Source organism: Euprymna scolopes, chromosome 13, assembly GCF_053919585.1.
Source record: "Euprymna scolopes isolate OS-2025 chromosome 13, ASM5391958v1, whole genome shotgun sequence".
Classification (NCBI taxonomy): domain Eukaryota; kingdom Metazoa; phylum Mollusca; class Cephalopoda; order Sepiida; family Sepiolidae; genus Euprymna; species Euprymna scolopes.
In genome coordinates this window covers 121,238,548-121,265,853 of record NC_136494.1, presented here as the reverse complement: position 1 = coordinate 121,265,853, position 27,306 = coordinate 121,238,548, and the positions used below count along the sequence as shown (strand labels likewise).

At 36.5% G+C, this 27,306-nt stretch overlaps 1 protein-coding gene across 10 annotated transcripts in view; it reads right to left on the bottom strand.

Moving 5' to 3' along the window:
• LOC145292174 (uncharacterized) overlaps positions 1-27,306 on the bottom strand; it is an 806,320-nt gene that overhangs the window by 543,275 nt on the left and 235,739 nt on the right. For 2 of the 10 annotated variants that reach the window (XM_080138437.1, XM_080138438.1), the window contains exon 3: positions 21,904-22,009. The exons of the other annotated variants lie outside the window; for them this stretch is intronic. The gene's annotated coding sequence lies outside the window, so the exon portion shown is untranslated. The remainder of the gene's footprint in view (positions 1-21,903; positions 22,010-27,306) is intronic. 10 annotated transcript variants of the gene reach the window in all.

The following is a 27,306-nucleotide window of genomic DNA, read 5'->3' as shown; positions in this document are numbered from 1 at the left end:
AGACGTAACTCAATTTCTTTGCAGCAGCCTTCGTAATGTCCTCAATGTATATTATGGTATTGTCTCACCGATCACCTGAAACTCATTAAACCATATACTTGAGTAGCGTTTGGGCCTTTATCAGAGGTAAGCCTCTTCACAAATTAAACGTAAGACAGACGTTAGTTAAATAAACCTTCTACATAAAAAGAATTTAGTTTGTGTGTGTGTGTGTGCGTATGAGAGAGAGAGAGATAGAGAGAGAGAGAGAGAGAGAGATCTCTATTAACTTTGAAACAGCTGGGCCTATTCTTTTGAAATTTCACACAAATGTACTTTATGTGTCTGGAAGTGTTCTTAGATAGGTTTTGTATCGAAATGCCCCCGATATGTATCAAAAATCGATAATCGAAATAATCTGATTTAAGAAGGAACAGACTAAAGTTAACACCCTTATACATCCTAACCTCACAAGTGCATTTGAGAAGTTTTATCATCATACATGCAGAAAGGCCCAGCGCATAAAATGAACAGTAGATTATTTGATAAGACATGGGCGCGTTGGAAATTACTGTTTCAGTTTAGAGCATAGATGGACCATCATACTTGACTTTTGCCTTTTAAACTTGAACTCAAACTATTACAGAGAAATAACTTTATAAAATCAACACTAGGTTCTCTACAGTGCAATGTAAGCTACAATGTATTGCAGACTCAGTCATTGCGGGGAGACATGTGAAGCTTCCTCCCGATGCACTAGGGTTGGGTCCTCGACTAGAGCAGGCAATCAATCGGTTTGATTGAAAAATGAGTTATTTCACTTATTTCGATGACAATAAAAGTATTGGAAGTGTAGAACATTCATTGACGCTCATTCGAACTCGGACAACGCCGGGTCTCCTTGCTAGTACTTCATAATCATGCGGTGTAGAAAGCAATTTAGTATTCTAATGCACTAAATATAAGGTCGATGATCATACAGCATTTATTAATGAATGTTATCCTTTTATGTATCTGTACAAAGCTTTAAAATATTCAATAACGCTTTTATGTATCAGAATTACCTTTGTATAATTATTATCTGTGCACTCATTCGTTTTTCATACCGTCATTGGTGGGGAGTAAGTATAAAGAAAAAGTGGTAGGAGCACACTTCCGGTTATAGACTTAGTAGTGGGAGGTGGGACTTGATATGAAGAAAACGAAGTGGTCATAGGTGAAACAAGGAAGAAAATAGAAAGATAAGAGAGAAAGAAGTATAAAAAAATAAAATAAAATTATTTATTCATTAGACTGACAACGATTTAGTTTCTCAACCACCGATTGCTATGGCAAATAACACTACTTTTCAAATTCGTCAGCCCAACATTCATAGGCAACATAAATCAGAACAAAACTACCAACGTAACAGATCTACTGAGACTAAAGCTGCTTTCAGGACTGCCAGCAACCACTGTAAAAGAGTAATAAAAAATGCAAGAGAGCTATATGCTCAGTCCGTTAAATCCAAAGTAGCTGAGCAGCGGCTTGGTTCCCACCAGTTCTGGCAAATAGTAAACAGGATCCCGAACAGAAACGTGCGTTCTATCCCAACCATCATCAATGGACCTGAGGTCATCTCATCAGAATCAGACAAGGCCAAACTATTTGCCAAGAACTTTGCAGTCAATTCCACCCTATGCGACGAAGCCCATCAACTCCTTGTATTTCCTCCTATAACAGACAACATGCTATACAACATACAAATATCTGTGCGTGAGGTCGCCAAGCTAATCAAGAACCTTGATTCCAGTAAAGCAACTGGCCCTGACGGCATTCCAATTATAGTGCTGAAAAAGCTCCAACCAGAACTTGCCCCCATACTTACAAAACTGTTTAAGCATTGCCTTAAGGAGAAGTGCTTCCCAACACCCTGGAAAACCTCATCAGTATGCCCTGTATTTAAGAATTCAGGTGATAAGTCGTCTCCCTCTCAGTACAGACCAATACGTCTTCTATGTGTCATGAGTAAGTTCCTGGAATCCATATTAAATAGAGAAATAGTCAACCACCTCAGCAGAAATAACCTTGTTAGTAACATGCAATATGGTTTCCGTTCTACCAGATCTACAGCAGATGTGCTAACGGTTATATCTCATAGGATTAGCAAATCTCTTGACAAAGGCTTCATTTCTAGGGCAATTGCTCTTGATATATTAAAGGACTTCGATAAGGCATGGCATAAGGGTCTACTTCACAAGATTTCCAGCTACGGTATAACTGGAGATGTTTTCTCAATCATTAAATCATTTCTCTCTGATAGTAGTGCTTGATGGGCAGAAATCAGAGGCACTCAGTATTAATGCTGGAGCCCTCAGGGGTCCATCCTGGGCCCAACTCTCTTCCTGATCTATGTTAATGATCTCCCAAGACACATACTTAAATCATTCGTTGACATCTATTCTGATAACATGACCATCTATGGCAACACATCATAGGCCGTAAATGACAAAGTTCTCTCTGATTCTCTCTCCTCTGATCTTGAGCGCGTGGTAGAGTTGGGGAAGAGGTGGCTAGTTACTTTTAATGCATCTAAAACCAAGCTCCTATCTTTACATCATCAACGCTCTTATCCCCATCTGGCATCAATTGAAATGAATGGCTCTCGTCTAGGGGAAGCCCCATGTTTTGATAAGCTTCTGGGCTTGACCTTTACTTCTGACCTGAAATGGAACACATACATCAAGTCTGTTGCCAAGGTCGCTGGAAAAATGGTAAGATCCTTCTACTGCTCCAGAAGATATCTCACTGCTGATGCAATTCTCTATCTATATAAAAGCCAAGTATGTCCAAGGATGGAGTACTGCTGCCACATCTGGGCAGGAGCTGCTAAAAACAGCCTATCCTTCCTTGACAGAGTACAAAATAGGCTTTGTGGCTTAGTGGGGATGCCCTTTTCTCTTCCCTGCAACTTCTCTCCCACAGAAGAGACGTTGCGAGCATGTCTTTGTTTTATCATTACTTCCATGGCAAGTGCTCGTCTGAGGTCCAATCCTTTGTCCCCCCTCGCCAATCTTTCATGAAAAACACCCATCTAGCTGAAACCACTGTCAAAAATTTTCCCACCTTTTTAATTGTGCCAAAACCAAAACGTAGATTCCATGAACAAAGCTTCTTTCTTAGAAGTACACGCATGCGGAACTCTGTTTCGTTTGCCTGTTTCCCACCTCACTACAACCTGAATGTCTTCAAGTCCAACATAAACAAATTCCTGATGAACCACCCCCTTAAGTAAGACACTTTAACTAATCTCAACACTAACGTACTGTACATGCAATACCCCTTATCCCCGAGTGGCTTCCGGGCCTTGATAAGTGGTGACAAAAAAGTAAGATATTGCCTTAATAAGTGGTGTAAAAAAAAGAAGATATTGCCAAGGCTGCTGCAAAGAAAGTGGGCTCCCTCTACCATACTAGAAAATTAGTCACACCAGAGAGTATCCTATATAAAGCCACAATTCGCTAGTGCATGGAGTATTGGTGCCATATTTAGGTTGGAGCATCTACGACCACTAGTTTCTTACTTAGACAGAGTCCACAAAAGAGTCTCAAATCTTATAGGTCCCACACTATCGACCAAGCTCCAACCTCTGTCCCATCGACGCAATGTTGCATTCCTGTGTCTGTTTTATAAGTATGGCTGTGACAACAGAATATTCTTTTCATTCTTTTGACTCTCGGGTGTATATCCGACACAGTTAGACACACTTAATCAACCGAGAATCACATTCGTCTATATAAAAACGTATAAGATATTAATGGATATATACTCAAGAGTCAAAACAGTGAAAATAATATGCCGTTGTCACAGCCCCATTTATAAGTACTTTAATGGAATATACTCTAATGAACTCATAGCACTTGTGTCCCCTCGACGTGCATTCTCTCAACTAACCTGACCAGCAGCAAAATCCCATCCCTTCACTTTTGATGTCCCTAGATGTTGGAAAGCTTTCTACTCTGATAGTTTCTTTCCTCGGACTGCTAGACGTAGGAATTCCCTCCCTGTTCACTGTTTTCCTGGCTGTACTAAAGTGCAGAAGTTTAAATGTAATGTGAATAAATATCTTGCTTTTCAACTACCCTCAGTCTCATGTTAGAAACGATCCTAAATAATAGGCTCTTATGTTACACGTGGCAATATGCCTTTGGGGACAGGGATGAAAATGAGTAAAAAAACATTTGTGAATAGTGTTGGATCGCAATAAGTATAGAATTGAATACAATACGTGAAATTTTCACAAAACACATTAATCTCGCATGAAACATATATTTGTTTATCTATTAAAATAATAATGCTCCTTCTCTACGTCCTGTTCCGAAAATGAACATTGATCAGGAGAGAAAGAGAATTAATGATGCAGAGGAAAATAGAAATACGTCGACAGTGTTGTATGAGCAGCATCTCAAAAGTGCTTCAAATTTTCATTTGGTCCAATGGTAACCACGCTGGGCTTAAGTTGTTGAACAGCAAAGATTATCTTGAAGAAATAAAAGAAATATAATGCTAATTGTTCAATCTCATTATCGATTTCTTTTTTTTTTTTTTTTTTTTTGCTATTTTTAAACCAAATCGTCTAATTAAGACATTTTTTCTCATTGCCGCAACTATTTTAAATTATGGTTTTTCTTTTGGTTGAAAGAAAACTGTGTTTAATTACATGAAAACATATTTTTGTTCCCTTAGCAATAGACAAAAGAAACTCCTTGTTGTTTTGTAATTATCACGAGAAAAAAGAAAAAGCAAAGATGATTTTATGTGGGTTAAGGTTACAATATGGCGGAGGAATGTTTTTGTCTTAATTGCCTTTGGCGAAATGAAAATATTTAAATTTTACAATGCAGCTGCCTTGAAATATCCGTAAAAAATGGCAATCGCACTTGAAATTCCTAGAATACATTTTATTATACAAACGGGTGATGGAGAAGTCTTGAGTCCGCAGCAAACAATGTCAGATAAAACATTCGTATTATACGTAAAATAATAAATAAAATGTTATTGTTTCATTGTTTTGAATTTGTTTTTAGTATTATAAAAAAATACTAGTTTATGAAATATTTATTGATTTCTTTATATTTTTTTAGAAAAATAAAATAATTTTTGTCTAACACTAAAGAAATGACAGAAACACTAGAGGACGAGCTCCAATCTGTAGTGGAATGGAGACAAAAATGGATGGTCACATTCAATGCTGCCAAGACTAAACTTGTTTCCTTCAATAATTACAAGAAACCTTCTCTACCACCAATAGCAATGGCCAAAGCCTCTTTATATGAAATACATTTTTTAAACTCCTCGGCCTAAAGTTCACAGGAAACATTAGTTGGAACAATTACATTGAGAGCATTGCTAGGACCACTGCAAAGAAGGTAGGCTCTCTCTACCATGCTAGAAAGCTATTAACGCCCGAAAGTATCCTATACCTCTATAAGGCCATCGTTCGCCCATGTAAGGAGTATTGTTGTCATATTTGGGCTGGTGCATCTGTTACTCGTCTCTCACTCCTAGACAAGGTTCAAAAGAGAATCTTCAGTCTCTGTCCCATCGACGAAATGTAGCATCTCTCTGCCTGTTCTATAAGTACTTTAACGGTGAATGATCCGACGAACTGCAAGCACTTGTACCCCCTCGATGTAAATACTCCCGACAAACCCGACAAGCAGCAAAATCCCACCCCTTCACAGTTGAGATCCCTAGATGTAAGAGAGCCTTCTACTCCAGTAGTTTCCAGAACCGCTAGACTTTGGAATTCCCTTCCGGGTTCCTGCTTCTCCAACTGTACTAATATGCAAAAGTTCAAGTGTAACATGAACCGACATCTTGCTGCCCAACTCCCCACAGAGTACTCCTGTAGCTTATGTCCCTGATAGTAGCCCCTGCATTAAAGTGGCAATATGCCTTGTTTTGGGTGAAAATGTAAAAAAAACCCCAAAAAACTGCCGTCTATCCATTTGCATCACGTACAAAAGCAATTTACTTTCACCTTTTTTAAAAATTTCTTATCATTTTGTTCTGGCTAAGGAAAGGGCATCCTACCTGATACCAGCCATTCACTCGCTAGTATATATATATATATATATATATATATATATATATATATAATATGCTATATATATATAATATGCTATATATATATATAATATGCTATATATATAATATATATATATACGCATATATATATAGTATATAATTATGTTATGAAAGATTAAATATTTAATAAAGAAAAACTTATCAAAATAAGAAGGTTCAACACTATTAAGAGGAGCAAACAATAATATTAAATGAAAGATGAGGAATAAAAACTATAGATAACTTTATTATATCACCAGAACAATAAGGAAAAGAGGGAAATTAAGACAAAAGTCAGTAAGCTGTGGCATTTCGAAGCTAAATGCTTCTCATCAGAAGCGGGGAATGACAAGAATAATAGAAAATGCAAATATAGAAAAAATGGTTTAATAACATTTAGATATAAAATAAGAATGAAAGAATATGATAATATAGTAAATGGTAATTAAAAGTAGGTACAACATATACGGGTAAATCCTATTTTACCTTAAATGTTGTAGCTATTTTAATTAAAGGGCGGATGTGATTATAGTTAACATAAAGGAAAAGTTTTGCCAGATCGTAAATTTCGCCGTTCCAGCAGATCACAGCAGACCAAGAAGATACAGAAGCGAAACAAATACACTGGACTAGCTAGAAAGCTGAAAAACATATGGAAGGTGAAGAAAATCAAGATAGCAACAATAGTCGTAGGAGCACTAGGAACAATACCGAAAAACTATGAAAAAGGAATGTGAGAAATTGGAATCCGGGGGGTGGTTGAAAAGATACAACAGATAGCAATTATGAAAATGGTTGAAATATTAATGGAAAGCTCTGAACTACGAGCGCCAACTGGTCGTATGGAAACAATTGTGGAAGTGAAGCAGAAAGATTGAGAAACATCACATGGAACTAAGAAAACTGAAACAGTATAATCATATATTCATAATCCCTATTTTAAGGGAACAAACACTTTGGATCCATCTCGTTCATTCTCATTTTATTTTGCCCCTCTCCCCCGCTCCCCAAAGTGCCGCCAACAATTGTCAGCATAACAAATAGTAGATAAGGGTCGGGGAGGATGGCAAGACCGAGGATGGAAAGCATTAAGACTGGAAAGAAAGACTTCTACTGGATGAGTGCGAGGAAAACCGGGGCCTTAGGGAGGCTTATGGCCACCTAAATTCCAATGATGATGTTGTGTAGCGGGGGATCATAGGGGAGACACATATAACGAGGAATCAGAACGATGATAATGACATTTATAACAGAGCCGAGAGAGATATTAAAGAAATGTGGAATACAGTTCTTTAATATCAGAGGGAGATACTTCACTTATGATGGAGGAGGCACATTACTTGAAAGGGGGTTATACAAATGTTTGCTTAGGAGATGATGATAGACAAAACACATTTACCTTTCAGTTGGTTGAATGGCGACACGATGACAAACAGTTACAAATTATAGATGGTGATTCTTTATTTATCAGCCGGCCGATTGATGACTCAGGAATTCAAGCTTGTATAGCTACATGGTCGCCTCTTACACTCTTCGCCTTTAAGGGCATCAGCTTCACTAAGTCGCTGACCGACTCTCGTCTTTAGCTGACTCTGTGACTGTGATTGTCTAATTCTCTGATCCTCTAACTTCGAACCCTGTCTCAATATATTAATCCCCTTTCTTTATGGCGTTAGAAATGTGGTCAACCAACGTGACTTTATCACGTTTCAATTTACCCGTGCCCTTTGCACATGTATCTAACACCTCATAAACAAAAGAAATTGGTAAATTAAATTTTATCATTTAATCTATTTGTTACATAACATTTTCGATTTTGTTATTGTCCATTCTTTTAACTGACATTTTTAATATCCAGTTATTTCTAAAAGAATGGACAATCGCTATATCTCTGGCACGAGTAATATTTAGTTATTTGCGAGAACAATGCCATCGTTCTGCATTCCTAGGATTTCAATCTCTATCATCTTTTAACATTTGCCTACAGGGTTCGATTCTAGCCTTTTCCTAATATCATTTTCAAACTTATCTAGTTTTACTTTCTTATTTACTGGGGTCTGTCCCTTTTCATAACAATGATAATGGTCATTACCAACGAGCAGTCAATAGCAAGTGGCTATTGCGACGATCCAAAGACTAGACTTCCGCTGGACAAGTGCAAAGAGTGCTGGGACCTTGGGAAGGCTTATTGCCACTCAAATTCCAGTGGAGACCAATGCCTACTACCAGCGAGAAATCAATGGTAAGCGACTGCTGCGATAACGCAAATTCATTTGAAAATGTTATCGAAATAGGTGGAGAGTACTGGAAATCTGGGGAGATTTGTTGTCACTCAGCTTCCAGGGAACACCACAGGTTGTTTTCAAGGAGAGATCTTCGATGACCTGTGTGAAAGCTCCTTGTGAATCAATAATAATAATAATAATAATAATAATAATAATAATAATAATAATAATAATAATAATAATAATAATATTTTTGTATGTGTGTGTGTGTGTGCCACCAAAAACTGAGGCCACACCAAATAGGCGAAAAAAAGTCAAGGAGGATGGAAAGACCGAAGAGAGAAAGCACTAGCCAGACCTCCACTGGATGAGTGAAAAGAGGACTCGGACATTCGGGTGGCTATTTGCCACCTGAATTCCAGTGAAGACAAATGGTCGCTGCCAACGAGAAATCAGTGTTAAGCGGCTGTTACGGCAATACAAATTCATCTGCAATGGTTATCGAAAGAGGTGGAGAATACTGGAAACCTGGGGAGACTTGTTGTCACTCAGACTCCAAAGAATGCCACAAGTTGTTCTCAAATCTAAATCTTTGATGGTAGCCTGTGTGACTACTCCTAGTGAGTTAATAATATATAACTCCGAACAATACGTGTACGTATACACTTACATTCACGCGTGCGTGTAAGTATATCCGTTTATAACGGGGTGGTCAAGGACCACTGTGCAAGGGTGAGCGTAAACCAATAGTTTTGTGAATGTGTAAGCACGTGCTTAGCTCGATACGGATTGTACGTTTGCTTAGCTGACCCCAGAGTTTTGACGGCTCATATTGCTTACCTTTCGGTTACGAATATACGTGCATGTAATTGACCCCCTCTCCCTTGTTGTGCCTGAAAGAAATGTAGCCAACAGCCATATCCACTCTGTCCTTCCTTGCATTCCATTGCACGATTAGTAATTTTTCAGACTTTTGCTGTCTGATGAAATGGATGAGTCCGTGTCAATTAGTGTACAATGCGTTACTCGCAGCAACAATGCCATCGTTCAAAACGATTTCCATTTGCATGTTTATCTTGTTTAACTTCTCCCTGTGTTTATCGGTATCGTTTTCTTCATTCAATTATTTTTGTTTCTTGACTTTTTCTTTCTTTTATTATTTTCATTGTCTTTCCTTTTCTTCCTGGGATTTGCCAATCTCCAATGAAGATAAATCGGGAGATTCATACAAAAATAATCTGGAAATTTAATCAAAGCTGCTCGGGATCTTGGGAGAAGGCTTAAAAATCAAGAAAAAAAAGATTAAATTCTTTAATAAATATTCATTATTTTCAAAATATCAATTTTGATGAGCATTATTGCAGTTTCAGGTTAAAATCTTGAACTCGTTCCAAAAGATCGTTATCTGATTTTCACTTTGAATCTTAACTTCATTGTTAAAATGCTGGACAATTGTCTTTTATAATAATTAGACATGGGAGCGTACATGCGGTTGGTTTAAATTGGGTACATATCTGAACATACTGCCCTCCCACCCTATCTAGCTCGTGAGAGAACTTAAATGCCTACTAGTCACTATCCTCGCGTGTCTATGGTTTCTCTGTATAAGGGTTCGTCTGGCCTGAAGATACCTTTTTTCTATAAGTAAATCCTGACAAAATATTAAAAATGGCAGTATTCGCATCCCAAATAACATCTCATCTGTATGGCTAACCAACAGTGGCTTTTACGAGGAATGGTGCGCCTTCACCAAGTGGTGTTTCCTCAAGTAATAGCACGAAGCGAGATACTCCACCAGACTAGATGGATTCTTATCCTGGAACCTGGTAAGGCAAAGATACCACAAAAAGGGACACTATAACATATTAAAATGGTTAATTGGGGAGAGGAAAATTATGTTTTCAAGTTCTTTAGTAACTCAGTGCTTAAGAGGTAAAAAACTGGAATGAAACATTCGAATGTTTATGTATCTCATATTGAAATGAAGTATATCCTATGCTTCCGTTCAGTCTTGAAAGACAACGCATACCCCTTAGGGGCAGTAGCGCGTGTAATTGTGAGGCAACGGTTGCGCAATCCTAAACCACACTTCTCCTGAATCGGCACTGTTTGAGTCCAGTGGCAAGGAGAAGTCAGGACATCTGGAAATAATGCCAAGATAAGCGGAGAGCACATATAGCACCTGAAAGTCCCAAATGGTCACCCATTTAGTATTGACCAGGTTCAACGTTTCTTAACCTCGGTGATCCAGCGGGAACCGGTGTGTCAACGTGATTATGCTGTAATGTGAAATGAAGTGTTAGCCCCAGAAAGGATCCCTTTGGATTTCTAAGAACTTCAATCGAATGAAAATAAAAAACAAATAAACAAATGTCCAGCTGTTCACAAAAGGATAAATTGAAACAAAACGCGAGTTAAAAAAAGACATGTTTTAATTCTTCATTTTTAAAAAACGTTTGTCAAAACGTGAGTCAATAAAAATGTGGCTACATAACTTAATATGTTGAAACGTCATGACGTAGAAATATCGTTAATAGTTTGAAATTATTTCTCTCTCTCCCACGGCAATAGGATGGGACACAAAGGTTGGAAAGTGAGATATAATTGTCTGGCCTTCCCCGACGGCATTTCCTGATAGGGGCGCCTCAGGCGATTAGCAATACATTAACCCTCTCCTCTCTAAAATGCAGAAAACAAAGCCTGCGAGGTAGGACCTCCTAGAACAGCATAGGACCAGCAACATACCGTAGTAAACACAGAAGAGATGTAGCGAGTTTGTCTTTGCTTTATCGTTATTTTCATGGCAAGTGACCGACTGAGCTTCAATCTATGGTCCCTCCTCGCCAAACTTTCACAAGAAACACTCGTCTAGCTGAAAACACTATTAATAATTCCCCCACTCTTTATCTGTGGCTAAACCTAAACGTAGATTCCATGAACAAAGCTTATTTCTTAGAACTGCACGCCTGTGGAACTGTCTTCCGTTTTCCTGCTTTCCAGCTGACTACAATATGGTTTCCTTCAAGTCCAATGTAAACAAGTTCTTGATAAGCCGTTCCCCTTAATTTAACAAATTCACTGAATTTCCATTACTGACGATTACTATATTGTCCAATTGACTACTGTACACTCTTTAACTCTTATCCTCGCGTGGTCTCATGACCTTGATAAGTGGTGATGCCTATGTGAAGAAAAAAAAACAGGGAAAGTCATTTGTACCCTCTGGTGCTAAGTGAAAAATTACGATAGTTTAAATAACAGCAAGCAGTATAGAAAGAAGCATTTTTAAAGGATAATGCTTTGCTTTGCAGAGAACTCTCATATTCTTCTGTGTGAGTTGCATCACATCACATTCTTGCATCAACTGTTTGAATTTTCTTTGTTTATCCTTTTTAATTCTAATTTAGAAATAATGGATTGGAAAATTGTGAAAGAATAAAATGAATTTAGTCTGAATTAAATGGTTGCATTGCAAATAAAATAGAAACAAACAGCAATAAATACTAACTCGTGATCTAAAACTTTGTTGCAGGGGTCGATGTATAGTGATCGATCTTATCAATTGTTTGCCACAATAAGCGAACTGAGATGAAAAGAAAACGGATATAGAGATGTGGCGATGTACATTTGAAGGCGAAGGTGTGCACACACTCACATACTAGATTAACATTGATGATTGAATAAAAATGATCGGAATTGTAAGTAAAACGAAAACAAACAACTGTATACATTCCAGGGGCAGAAGTTATGAATTGCACAATGCAAAATAGAAAAGAAGAATTTAATGTCTTGATGTTTACAATTCCAGTAATGTCGATTTGTAACTATATTAGAAAAAAAAAAAACAACAGAAAAGGGAAAGAGCAAAAACAGCAGCGAGCGCGATTTGACATCTTGATAGCTCTTCATCGGCGAGCCATACACAAACCAACCCCTTACAACTAACGTCTCTCTTTCTCTCTTCTCTCTCTCTCTCTCCCTCTCTCCTCTCTCTCTTTTTGTCAATGAACTAGAAGCTTAATTGTTAATAAAACTTATACTTTGAAATCCGTCTCTGTGTTGATTTTGAGGATAGTTACAAAAGAATTGTCAGTGTGTATATAGTATATAAATTATATATACATTCAATAACACAACAGGATTATGATAAATATAATACACACACATACCCACACATACATACACACACATATATATATCTTCTATAATATAAAGCTGAAGGTCTATGTGTGTGTGTGTGTGTGTGTGTGTGTGTGTGTGTGTGTGTGGTCACGAATAGGATCCTATATGGTTGACTATTTAAAAAAAAAACTGATCACATATAATGATAGAAGATGTATCGAGGATCAAGAATGGGTATGTTTGATCTGGCAGAACGTTGGTTCATTAAAATTGTGGGGTCTGCGTTCGCGCCTGGCCCCTAAAGTATGGAAATAAAAAAATGAAAAAAAAAAAAACGTTTACAAGGGTTTTTGATATAAGAATACTTTGATAAGTATGTTTCAACTTAAATAGGGATGGCATAATAAAATTACAGGGTCTGCGTTCGCGCCTGTACTCCATGGAAATATGGCACAAACTTTAACAAAGGTTTTTCATATCTATTTGCGTAAGTATACTTTGATAATTATGTTTCAGTTTGAAGAAATATGGTATAATAAAATTATTGGATGTCCGTTCGCGCCTGACCTCCATAGAATGGAAATATGTAACAAAGTTTAACAAGGTTTTTTAAAAGGGGTGAGGGTCCACAATAACACCTTAACTTTAATTTTAATTCACGTTAGCTTTTATTTATTTTTTGAGATGAATCATATTGTGTCGAATAAATTCACCTCATAAATTCACGCTCTTATTAAAGTGAAAGCCAAAAAAAAAAAAAAAGTCGGAACTTCAGACAACCCCCGACACAAATTTTGCATAACTCTGTGTTTTTTACTTCTCCACTTACACGTGGCACTCTTTCTAAAATAGATAAATAGATAAATAATAAAAAATAAGGACGTTACTTCTTATCATGTCAAAAGAAGGAAAAAATCCTGCTCACGTGATTACGTGTCTTTTTAAAAACATTCGCATAACCTTTATAGTTTTATTTATATATCTGTTTAAGCTTTTTTTTTTGTCAGTGTACTAGAAGGAATTCAGTTGATTACAACCCTTCCTGCGTGTTCTTTACATTACAATATTACAACCCTAAATCCGACGGCGCAATACTACACCGTTCAATACTGTAAAACTGAAACGAAGCTTTTCTGCTTGAAAAGGGCGCCATTTTCTTCTTATTCATATTTATATCGATTCTTTGCTTTAAAAACTAAAGTAATTACGTGTTTATTTTTTTAATATCCCATTTTGCTGTTTCGGATTATTTTACTAAAGTAAGTAAAGCTTCATTATTTTTCAAAACTGTTTTTGTTTCTTTGTTTTCGATATTTCGTCTATATTATGTAGTAAGAGTGTTTAGCAGAAAAGTCAACAAACGACTACCCGAAAAAATAAATGTACAAGAAATAAATGTTACTATAGTCAATAAAAGTTCAGTCCATGTTTTTTTTTGTTTTGAAATAGTTTTTAATGTTTTATAAATATTCCTTACGTTGACGGAACTCTCTTAAATTGTTAACACAGAATGCTCAGGTGCCCCTCCTTCAAATTGAAAACGGGGCTGTCCATTTCAAAGTCGATGCCATTTTGATTTTTTTTAAACCGGTTCGTGAATTAAAAAACAAACAAACAAAAAACAATGAACTTTTCTACTATAAAAGTAACTTTTATTGACTATGGTAACATTTATTTCTGGTATATTTATATTATTATATATATAACATTTTCTCTTTGTAAGGAAACATCATTTTGTTGGTCACTCTTGGCTACGAATGGAAACAAAGTTGATATAAAAAAATATATTTTCGCGAAAATTATTTTTACTTTCATCATATTTTGCTTAGGGTAAAATTTTTGAGTATCAAAACCTATCTCTTTACAACCCCCTCCTTTTCATAACCTATCATACTTTCATCAATCAGTCATTTTTCTGTAGGCTGTTTTTGAATCCAGTCAACGACGGGTACTTCTGCTAGTGTATATATATATATATATATATATATATATATATATATATATATATATATATATATATATATATATTACTCTTATTAATCCGAAATATAGCACACTGCTACTTGGACGTAAGTGACTATTGTCTACTATTTGGGATCATATCTACAGAGGTAGAGAGTGAAGAAGCGAAATGTCTGTTCATGTTACACTTGAACTTCTGCATATCAGTACAGTCAAGGTGGTAGGGAACTGAGAGAGAATTCCAAAGTCTATCTTTCTGAGTAAGTAACTATTTCACACAAAATACAGTTGTAAAGTTAAATATCGTGTGAGCTGACCTGGTCAACAAATGAACGTTGATCAACAGCCTGACGAAGTCCTCCAAATATAAACAGAGTAAGCTGATCAAATACTTTTATTTTCATCGAAATCAGTGAAATCGCCGGGTTTTTTTTTCACTTGTGAGTCACCACTTATCAAGATCCGAAGGCCACTCGAGGATAAGGGCTAATGAATGTAAGGTGGTAGTATAATAATCGTTAATGGTGTAAATTGGGTAGAATTTGATTATTTATGCGACGGCTCACCATGAACTTGTTTACATTGGATTTGAAGGCTACTATGTTGTATTTAATAGAAAAACAGGACAGCAGGGCAGGCGGTTCTGGGAAAGAAGCTTTGTTCATGGAATCTGCATTTAGATTTAGGCACAGGTAGAGAGTGGGGGAAATCGTATATAGTAATTGTAGCTAGTCGAAAGTCTTTTGTGAAAGTTTACCAAAGGGGGGGCCATACACAGGAGCTCAGTCGAGTTAATCACAACAATTAATTGCACGCTCTAGTCTGTGACCCACCGCAGTGCACTGGGACGTAGCTTACATGTCTCCACGCAGTAACTTAGTCCACAATACTTGCACTGTAGAAAATCTACTGTTGATTTTATAAAATTATTTATTTGCTTAGATTAATGTTTCAAGTACAAAACTCAAGTATCATGGTTCAATTGTGCTTTAAACAGAAACATTCATTTCAAGCGCCTCCACCCCACGTATTATCAAAGAACCTACTGTTGATTTTATACACCGGGCTTTTCTTATTGTGTGGGTAATAAAACTTGTTAGCCGGTCAAAATCGAACTGTTCCTACTTTAATAGGATTTTTTCGATAATAGATTTTCAATACTTATCAGGGGCATTTCGGTACAAAACATTTATGAGAACACTCGCAAACACATATGGTACATTTGTGTAAAATTTAAAAAAATCGACCGAGCCGTTTCGGAGTCTGTAGGGAACGAATTCACGTACACACACATACACACACATACAAGCAAAATGCCTTTCATATAAAAGTAGAGATAGAGGTAGGGTACTACTACTACTACTACTACTACTACTACTACATCAAATTATGATAATGGTAATTAATTATGCTTTTTCCCCTGTGTTTTTCAGTAATGTCATTAACATTGGACAACTACAAACTAATTAAAAGTTATTAAACTTAAATAAACAATGAAGATATTTATTACAAAAAATATTGTTCTATCACATTGCTAACGAGATAATATTACTAATAATTACTAATAATTATAATATTACTAATAATCATGTTCGGACAAAACAATTTCAATTGACAATAAATATATGAAGAAGCAACAAAAGGAGGGAAAACTTGATTAGATTTCGCAGCGAGAACCATACCGGAAGTCCAGCCGTGTGCTAATCGCAATGGCGCTTGAAAAGATAACGATATCATAATTAATAATAACAAAATTCAACCGAAAAAAAAAGAAACAAAATAGAAAATTCAATGCCGATCTCCTTTTTTTTTATTTTTATTTTTGTCGTTTTTGCTCTCGGCAAAAATACGAACTGAAAACGATGATAAAAGCAAAAATCCGTGAGCGAAAAATGAAATGTAAAATCGATCGAAGCGGAAGAAGGAAATACAGATAAATTGTTGTCGCTAAAATGGCGAACAGCGCTATCATCTGCCATCAAAAAACAGTGCAGCGATAGAACAAAAGAGAAATAGAGATTGGATTCGTAAAATGGAATCAAGATTTCTCACTAAGCGAATCAAGTTGAGCGTTTCTCTAATTCGTAATTACAAATTCTGACTATTATTATATTTTTTTCCTGTCATGCAAATGTACAGGACGGGACATAAATCCTGTTACAAAATTTCGGAACTATTTTTCATGATAATACTAAAATAAATTTACTATTTTATGATCACTATATTATGATGTCATTTCTTGTTTTTCAGAAACAGAAGGTACTAATGTTTAACAATGTCTTTTTAACTGAAAAGAAGATTTATCACATATCAGCATGAGAAGAGCCTGCGTCTACCAGAAATATTCAAGTTACGGGGAAATCTCTAAGTATTAAAAAAAAAAAATGTTCAGAAAAAAAGGACAATTGATCGTTACCTGGAAAATTATTCGATCAAATATAGACAACGATCAGCCGTCTCCGCACCTTCAGAACACCTAAACTCATAAAAATGCTAGGGAAAATATCAGGCAAAATCCAAGAAGATCTAATGGGACAAAGATGAGACAAAGAAGCACAAACATTACCAAGCACTACGCGAAGACTATGTCGAAGTGACCCACAGATGTCACACTGTAAGCTCCAAAAGCGACAGCTTCTCTCTGCAGCCACAAAGAGACTCATCAGAAGTCGACTCTTATTAAACCGTATCAAGGAGAGCACGCTCAATAAGATCATCTTTGTGGATGTAAAATTATTATCACTTCAACAGTTCCACAATCATCAAAATGATAGAGCCCTTGCGAGAAATCGTGAGGCAATATCTGGTAATACAGGAAAGATGCTGAGAACGCATCAGTAATGGTCTGGGCGGTCATTTCTGAGATAGGGAAATCTCCACTTTCTTTTCCTGTTAAGGGATCAAGATTTACAAAGAACCTTGCGTTGAGGACATTGCTAAAGGTGCACTCACTCCATAGTGTAATTCTGGTGAAGTTTGAACTCTCCAACAAAATAGTGCGACAAGTCACGCTGCCACTGTAACAACAGTGGTCTAGAGACAACAGTTAGTCTTGGATTAGCAAAGAAAAATGGCTTCCTTCATCACCTCATCTTAACGCTCTTAATTATTCTTTGTGGCCAATACTGGAAAGTGGATCATGCTCTAATCTATATAAAAATATTGAAGTTTAAAGCCAAAATTGAACAAATTCTGGGAGAGAATACCCTTAGATGCTGTGCGTGCTGCTGTAGATGATGTCCCCATAAAACTCTGATCCCAAACCTCCACTGCCTTGCAGGATTACCCCATCCGGATTAAGGCTAAGGGAGTAAACCCAACAGGAAATTCGGAGATGGAGTCCTTAAGGCGGCCTGATTTTATATTGTCATCGCCGGCAATTCCTGCGGCGTAGTTAGAGCTAAGTTGTATCGCCTTTCCTTTGGATTCTCTGACTTGTGGAGAGGCAGGACTGCTGCACGGGCAACAGATATCCTCCCATATTACTCTACCCAAGCTATGTACCTATTTACTATGCCTCCCCACGGGATAGAGTTAGACACCAGGGTCGTTTTTTAACGTGGAGAAAAGGTACAAAAATAAAAATTGTCTCAGTCGTGAAGGATTTCTCCTCCACCGAAAGAGAACAAGAAATGGAAGTGCTGCATATGAAGTACAGATACTACACTTTGATCTTGACCAAAAGGCCAAAACTCTACTGCTACACCATCGTCTCCCGTCAGCAAAAAATAAAAACAAAACAAGTCTGTAAACAAAACTACGTCCGATTTCTCAATGATATCACGTCATATTCTCAATTGACAGAGGAAATAAGAGATAATACATTTTACTCTTAGCATGAAGAGCTGTATCCGTTTTCTATATAGACATCCATCGTCTTTTATATTTAAATCTAATCATTAAAAAACATTGTATGTTGCTTAATGTTTTATTGTAAAACTAGAAATAAAGAAATAGTTTTTTCCTTAAATCAAAGAATTGGGCAATCAGTAAATTTTAGCACTTTTTTCTTTTATTTATTACTTCCTGTTTGGTAAATTTTGCATTAAAATAGCCATTCCAAGTGGAGGTAGAAGAACTCTGTAGAAGAGGAACTAGGACAGTAATTAAATTGAGGATGTTTTAAACAAAGACAACGAATGAGATGAACAAGGAGATGGATAGATAGATAGATAGATAGATAGAGGGAGATATAGATAGATAAATTGATACAGAAAGAGAGAGAGAGAGAGAGAGAGAGGGAGAAAGCGAGGTGATAAAGGTCGCAGTAATGCGGCAATACTAACTAAAGATGAAAGAAATGAACGAAAAATAGGCAAAAGCAATGTTTGAAATGTTCAAAATATTAGGTACTTTAAAAAGTAATGGGACTGATGGTTAAGCAAGGATAAAGAGAGAAAGAGAGAGAAAGAGAGAGAGAGAGGGGGGAAGGCGGGAGGAGAACATTAGGAGCATCAGTAGACAGGTAATATAGGTTTCTCCTATGATATGTATATATCTATTTGTATATATTTGATATAAGTTTCCCCTATAAATGTTTATGTACATTGCTAGTATACATATACATGTATACTAGCAAAAAGATACCAACACTTCTCGCGGGACTTTGCTGTACACTCAGGTACCCACTTCGTGAGCACCCTTGCTGTAAGAAGATGTTGTAGGAGCAACTATTGCTTAAGGTTTGTCAAATATTTTAACTACCTCTTGAAATGACTGAAAACCAACTGTGAACTATGAAGACTGGTTGAGGGGATAGGAGTAGAGGAGGGTTATCTGATTTGAATTAAAAAAGAAATTGGCCGCGCAATGGTGGCAGACCCCAAGATAATGACGAACCCCAACTTGGTGTGCACCATCCTTAGGTGGGGGAGTTTCTTAAAATATACACCAAATATGAATTTAATCTTTGACCATGACCTTGTAAAATGGTGTGCATCATCTCTAGGTCAGAGACCATGATAATGCCAGGTTTGGTCATAATCGGTCTAGTGGTGTGGGCTGTAGGAGAGGATATATGCATAGGCTATGACTTTGACCTTTGATATTTACCTTGGAAAATGGTGTGTATCATGCCTAGGTTGGGGGACCATCATAAAGGCAGGTTTGATCATGATCAGTCTTGCGGTGTAGGCTGTAGAAGTATATATATATATATATATATATATATATATATATATATATAGATATATAGATATATATATACATAGGCTATGACCTTGACCTTTAACTTGAACCTTGAAAAATGGTGTGCTGAATTCCTACCTGAGAGACGATCATGATGCCAGGTTTGGTCATGATCAGTCTAGTAGTGTAGACTGTATAAGAGTTAGACACACAGACACACACACGAATGCTACTACTTTATATAAATAGATATTGGATATATGTTTCCCCTATAATATGTGTACGTACACATGCATATATCTTATTTGATACATGGTAGAATGTAGAAGTGGTTTTACACTTGTCTAGATGACGGATGTACACAAAGTGTAAGTTGGTTTGAATCATTTGCATTTGATTTGAGTGTACATATTATACCATTTTTTTACCCTTTTCACTAGACTCCATGTTTTTTTTTCAATCACATATATCACATACTTATACATAATGATAGTGCATCACTAACAAGAATAAAGTTACGACAAGTAACAAACTTGCAATGCCAGTGCTAACATATAGTTTTCGCATTAATGACTGGCCTCAAAAAGATATAAATCGACTTGACACAAAGACAAGGAAAATCTTAACCTTCTACCGAGTTATTTATCAAAACCATTGCATGTCTCGGTTGTACCTACCCAGGCATGAAGGAGGTATGGGACTCTTGGAAGTCAACCATCAGCATAGAGCCACAATTGTCAGCATAGGCCAGTACATAATAAGTTCCTGTAACTCGAAGCTGATGAAAATTAAAGACCATCATGAGAACCGAGCAAGTAGTACAACACCCATAGCACAACTTGCCACTCATTCTGGAAAGGACTTCCTCACAAGTGACGTAGAGGACTGTTGTGGGGGAATCACCCTCCAAATGGACTGTTCTATCCATTATATAAACCATAGACCTTTTGATCTCAGGTGTGGATTAAAAACCAGAATGACCCTCGCCTGATAGGTGACGTTTACTACTCTTTTCAGTTGTAACCTTTTTACGTTGTTGTTCCAGTAATACATTGTTTAAACTCTATTCCGTTGTCCTGTTTTCTTTGTGGCTTATTGCAAGCCATAACAAGGAGCCAAACAAGCCTGCAACTGACATAGCCCAAAAATACACTAGCCAGTTCCATAGTATTAAAACAGAAGAATGGGCCAACCATAAACGGGCAAAATACCTATCGACTAAACTATCCCAAGAATATATCAATAGGGATGGTGCCCTGAACTGGCTCAAAAGATGATCCCTCAATTATGATCAAAAGAGATTGGTATTGGCTGCACAACACCAGGGCCTCATGACGAACGCCTTCAAAAAGATAAGTGGTCTAAGCAATAATAATAAATGCAGGTTCTACAACACTGAGGTTGAGAGTGTGGGCAACCTGATTTCTAGTTGCAAAGTCCTACTTGGAGATGGTTATTATGCAGATGGCCATAATGGAGATTGCAAATACCTTCATTGGAAGATATGTAAGAAACTAAAGGTTCAGTCTAATAAAAAATTCTGGGAACATATACCCGAACGAACAGTTGGAAATGACACCTACACCATTAATTATGACTGCATAATTCTTACTGGTACATATCTAGAAAACATAGCCGTTAAACCACATATAATGATTTTGGACAAAGGAAATCAAAAAGCGACCATAATAGAGGTCAGTGTACCCAATGTTACCCAACGGCTTAACAGAGCTGAGAGGGAAAAGATAACAAAGTATCAAGGACTTATGTATGATATGAAACGAAATTGGAAATTAAAAGACGTTTCAATTATACCAATCATCATAGGAGCAACTGGGCTTATAAAAAAGAACTTTATAAAGTACTTAGCAAGTATACCCGGTGAACCAAGTGCAAGTGAAATACAAACGATTGCATTGAAAGGGACGACTAGAATCCGAAAAAGATCTCTTGGTTGGACTCACTAAAATAGAGGTAAATGTTAGGCATCTGGTTGGATGTCCCACCCCCTAGAAGAAAAAGATGAAGAAAAATTAAAAAAAAAAAAAAAATAATGCATCTCTTAAGAAACTCCTCCACCTAGGGATTGATGACCAATGCATTCAATAAGATGGCAGGTCTCAGTAATGATAACAAATGCAAATTCTGCTACACAAAATTGGAAAGTGTGAGTCGTCTGGTATCAAGTTGCAAGGTTCTTTTGAGGGATGGCTAATACGCAGCGAGACATGATGAAGTATGTAAGTACCTCCACTAGACCATCTGTAAAAAATTAAACATCCAGAGTAGCAACAAGTCCTGGGAACATCAACCTGAAAGAGCAGTTGGAAATGACTTATGTACCATACATTATGACTATGTCATCCTTACAGCCACCTACCTTGAAAATGCTGCTGTGAAACCTGACATAGTTATATGGAATAAGTCCGAGAGAGTTGCAACCTTAGTTGAAGTGAGTGTTCCTAATGATGGAGGTCTGAACAGAGCTGAAAAGGAGAAAACGACCAAATATCAAGGCCTCATTTACGATATGAAAAGAAACTGGAATCTTAGGGAGATATCAATCATACCAGTTATTATAAGTGCCACAAGGCTTATGAAGAAGGACCTGAAGTCTTACCTAATATTCCTGGTGAGCCAAGTACAAAAGAGATTCAGACAATTCCACTTAAGGGATCAGTGAGGATATTAAAAAGAACTCTCGGCTGTTTCAATATAAAGCAAGGCAATGTTGGCAGCTGGTTTGGCCGCCCCATACCCAGCATTACAATCTTCAAAGGAGAACATTTTTTAAATAGCAAAATATAATTATAGCAAGTAAACTGCACAAAACGTTTCAAGTTCATCTCATGGAAATCAAGCTAATTGCATGGATTTATATTTTAAGATAAGTTTTAGAGTTAGTAATTACATATTCTAGCGTTGAACCAATCACAGACCTTGAGCTTATTACCTTCTCACTACCTAATTATTTGGAGCAGTATATCTTATTTAATTTTTTTTTATTCAAGTGCGTCAGTATTTTTATAAATTTTAGTTAGTAATAAAAAAAGATAAATACTTTTCCTTTTCTTTTATGTACTTAGATTACTGTTTTATTTTAGCAACATATATTCCACACACTTTTTCAAACTCTTATTTTCTGTTAAACATTCATCAGGTACAAACAGACTTCTTTCTCCAACTTTACAACATGGTAAGGAAGAAGAAAAGGAAAAAAAGAGAAACCACAGAACACACTGAAGATGGAGCATACCTCTGAAATATATTTGTGATAAATTTAAAACAAGTAATTATTCTAATTCTTTAATCGTTTTTTCCCATATGAATATTATTATTAGCAATGCTGGTATAAAGTTGCTATTAAACCCACAGTCTGTCATCCAGTACTTTTATTGTCTGTTCCTCCTTTCGAGATATCTATTGCATCAATGCATAGATAATATTTTATCCCAACCTACACCTCTCTACTATCTAGCGTGATTTGTCAGTAATCTGAAAGTCAGCTGTTTCTGCCTCAACTCACATAGGTCACATATTTTACTTCTTTTTAAAAATCTGGCATTTGTGCTAGTCATGCTATAGTTTATATTTGAATCATAAGCGTGTGCATTTTTTGTGACTTGACCATGTATAGGTGCAACGGACAGGCTAAAGTAATTTGTGCTGCTGTTTATCTTGATCAGTTTCGCTGTAAAAATGCATAGACAGTTTAAAGTTTGAGGGTAGAATAGAAATGATTATGTATTGGGTGTTATCAGAGGAAAACTGATTAAGAATTATCTGCCCTTGACTGAAGATCGTCCCAAGAGAAATCAACGCTCAGTGATTGGAACAACGGTTTCGTGAAAATGATTACTGCAATCCAGTTCAGCATTTATTAGTTGGTTTTGTTATAACGATCTGTAAAGAAGACACTGAATTCCAAAAGCAATCATATTTCGAGTAAAATGAAACCCGAAAAAATACGATTCTTTATTTATTCATTCATTTATTTTACTCATCTTCATCCCAAACAAAAAATATCGCCACTTGGACGAAAGGGGCTACTAACTGGAACCATACCTAAGAAAGATTAACAAGATGTTTGTTTACATTACATTTGAACTTGAGCATATCAGTACAGTCAGGAAAGCAGGTAGCAGGGAGGAAATTCCAAAGTCAAGTTGTTCGAGGAAAGAAGTTATTAGAGTAAAAAGCTTTCTGGCATTAAGAGACTTCAACAGTGAAGGTGTGTGATTTTGTTGCTAAGTAGGTTTGACGGATATGTACGCCGAAGGGGTACAAGTACAATGAGTTCATCAGAGCACATTCCAGTAAAATACTTGTAAAACAGGCACAGGGATGCAATATTGTTGGAACCTAGTTGACAAAGTGGAACGTATTAGATTGGAGACTCTTTTATAATAACAGCAAAGCTCGTCACCTTTATAATCTAGTAAATCTATGAGTGGCGTTCCAAAAGTAATGTCTCCCATATTTATTCCGCCCGAATGGATCAGATGGGTTTGCAAATTGCATTGTTATGATGACTGAACGTATGCATTCATAACATGAAAGTTTCATCTTTCTGTTTCTAGATATAAAAATGGTGACTGCTAATGTTATGTTGTGGCCCTTTGACTATGATCACAGCGTAGTATCTGTTGTGTTGTGGCAGGGAGTGCCAAGGGTCAAAACGATTATTATGATTAATTGTAAAATTATTTAGGTTAAAAAGATATTTTCTTTTTAACAAGCTGGTCACCACTTATCAAGGCCATAAGCCACTCAGGGATAAGGGTTATTGCGTGTACAGAACGTTAATGTTGAGATTTGCTAAAGTGTCCTACTTAAGAGGGCAGTTCATCAGGAATTTGTTTATGTTGGACTTGAAGACATCTAAGTTGTAGTCAGGTGGGAAACAGCCAGACGGAACAGGGTTCAACAGGCGTGCACTTCTAAGAAAGAAGCTTTGTTCGTGGAATCCGCGTTTTGGTTTTGGCACAGATAAAGAGTGGGGAAAATTTCTGACAGTGGTTTCAGCTAGACGGGTGTTTTTCATGAACGATCGGCGAGGGGGGGGGACCAACGATTGGAGCTCAGATGAGAACCTGCCATGGAAGTAACGATAAAACAAAGACAGGCTCGCAACGTCTCTCCTTTCGGAGAGAGGTTGCAGGGAAGAGAAAAGGGCATCCCCTACTAATCCACAAAGCCTATTTTGTACTCTGTCAAGGCAGGATAGGCTGTTTTTAGGAGCTCCTGCCAAGATGTGGCAACAGTACTCCATCCTTGGACGTGTTTGGCTTTTATATAAATAGAGAATTGCATCAGCAGTGAGAGATCTTCTGGAGCGGTAGAAGGAGCCTACCATTTTTCCAGCGACCTTGGCAACAGACTTTATGTACGTGTTCCATTTCAGGTCAGGAGTAAACGTCAAGCCAAGAAGCTTATCAAAGCATGAAGCTTCCCCTAGTCGAGAGCCATCCATTTCAATTGATGCCAGAAGGGGATCAGAGCGTTGATGATGTAAAGATAGGAGCTTGGTTTTAGATGCATTAAAAGTAACCAGCCACCTCTTCCCTCACTGTACCACGCGCTCAAGATCCGAAGAGAGAGAATCAGAGAGAACATTGTCATTTACGGCCTTTGATGTGTTGCCATAGATGGTTGTGTCATCAGCATAGATGTCAACGAATGATTTAAGTATGTGTTTTGGGAGATCATTGATGTAGATCAGGAAGAGAGTTGGGTCCAGGATAGACTCTTGAGGGACTCCAGCATTAATATTGAGGGCCTCTGATTTCTGTCCATCAACCAGTACTCTTATAAGCCCATCAGAGAGAAATGATTTAATGATCGAGAAAACATTTCCAGTTATACCGTAGCTGGAAATCTTGTGAAGTAGGCCCTTATGCCATACCTTATCGAAGGTTTTTGATATGTCAAGAGCAATTGCCCTAGAGAGGAAGCGTTTGTTAAGAGATTCACTAATCCTATGATATATAACCGTTAGCATGTCTTCAGAAAAATATTTTAAAAGAAAAGAATGTTAGTTAAAATATTTATGTTAAATATTTAACTGCGGAATTTTGAACTCAAGGAAAATGTTACGAATAAAATAAAAAGCATAAACAAAAGTTAGTTTGGAATTTGGTTTAATAAACAATGATGTGGCTTATGTGGCAAATAAGATTGCCCATTCTGGCTGACGTAAGAGACCTATAAGCCAGGAGAAATCACAATTAGGAGTTAGTCTGTAACGGGAAGTAAAAAAAACAAGTTAGTAGTTAGTTAGTCACTGGGTTAGTTAGCAAATAGAAGTTATCTCTGTGGTCTGATGGAAGCATCTATGGACCAACTAAGGAAGACATAAGGGAAAAAATTAAGTGCTGCAAACTCCGAGATGTGGAACATTTTGGAACTAAAGACCTGGAAATGATAACTCGGCATTTTGGGGTGTTTCATTCGGAAGAAGATGCCTTCATTTCAGGTGCCTGCCGCCAGAGAAGAGGGACACAATGAATGAGATCAATTGCAAATTTCAAGTAGACAAGTGTGTTATTCGTCATTGTTAAAGTCTATCCATTTATTGTCTCGTTTGTTATTGTCGTAAATGTGTGAAAACACCCGCATACACACACAAAAAAAAAAGACTATTAAATATACACGTAACATTTTGGAAATAAAGATCTGGAAATGATAACTCGGCATTTTGGGATGTTCCATACGTAGGACGATGCCTTCATTTCAGGTGCCTACCGCTAAAGGAGAGGGAGACAATGAATGAGGTAGTTGACCTGCCGAGTATCAAGCAGACAAGGGTGTTATTCGTCATTGTTAAAGACTGTCTGTTATTGTCCCGTTTGTTATTGTCGTGAATATGTGAAAACACCCACATACACATAGAAAGACGATTAAATATACACGTAACAGATTAACATGTAAAGACACCCCATATATAAAGAAAAGTAACCGTCCTTATAATTCTAACCACTAGACGATAAACGAGCATCGATTACAGACACTACAACACTAATGCTGATTCCCCAAAACGATCATCACCAAACTCTTTTTTACAATCATAAAGCATCAACAATTAGTTCACCCATAGTTAGTAGGAGATATTCATACTCTCCATATTTAATAATGTTGGTTTAACCTCTCTTATCTTGTTATATGATAATATTTCTTTTGTGATTCATGCCTTGGTGTGTCAGAAATTTCGTGAAAAATATTGAATAATTCCAACCCTGTCTTTCCAAACTTATAACTCCTTGATAAATGTAATTCAAGCTCTAATTCTTTTTTTCAATTAAAGGAGCAAGGACCAAAGTTTCATTAAAAAAACAAAAAAAAAAAAAAACAACAACGTGGTTTTAAAAAAAAAAGAAAATTTTAAACTTCGGACTTCACAGGTAAATTTCTTAAAAACACTACTTTTTTGTTTTAAATTTGAATATATTATTTATTGATCTTTTATCTTCAATTTGTAATACTTTGGTGAGTAAATTAATTTACTTTTTAATAGACATTTCAAAATGGAGGGGGGCGTGAATTAAAAAAAAAAACGTTTGTCTAAAATATCATATTCGATTTATTAGAAAGAGCATAAAATTTCACATTGACCCTGAAAATATTGTAAAAATAGAATCAATAGAAACATTTTGATAGATTTTTAAAGTTTAAAAATTGAAAAATACTGAACTCGTAAAATCAATTAATTCCATAACTGATTTTTAAAAAATAAAAAAAATAATATTTCTATTACTTTTTATACAATTTTAATAGTTTATTTTGG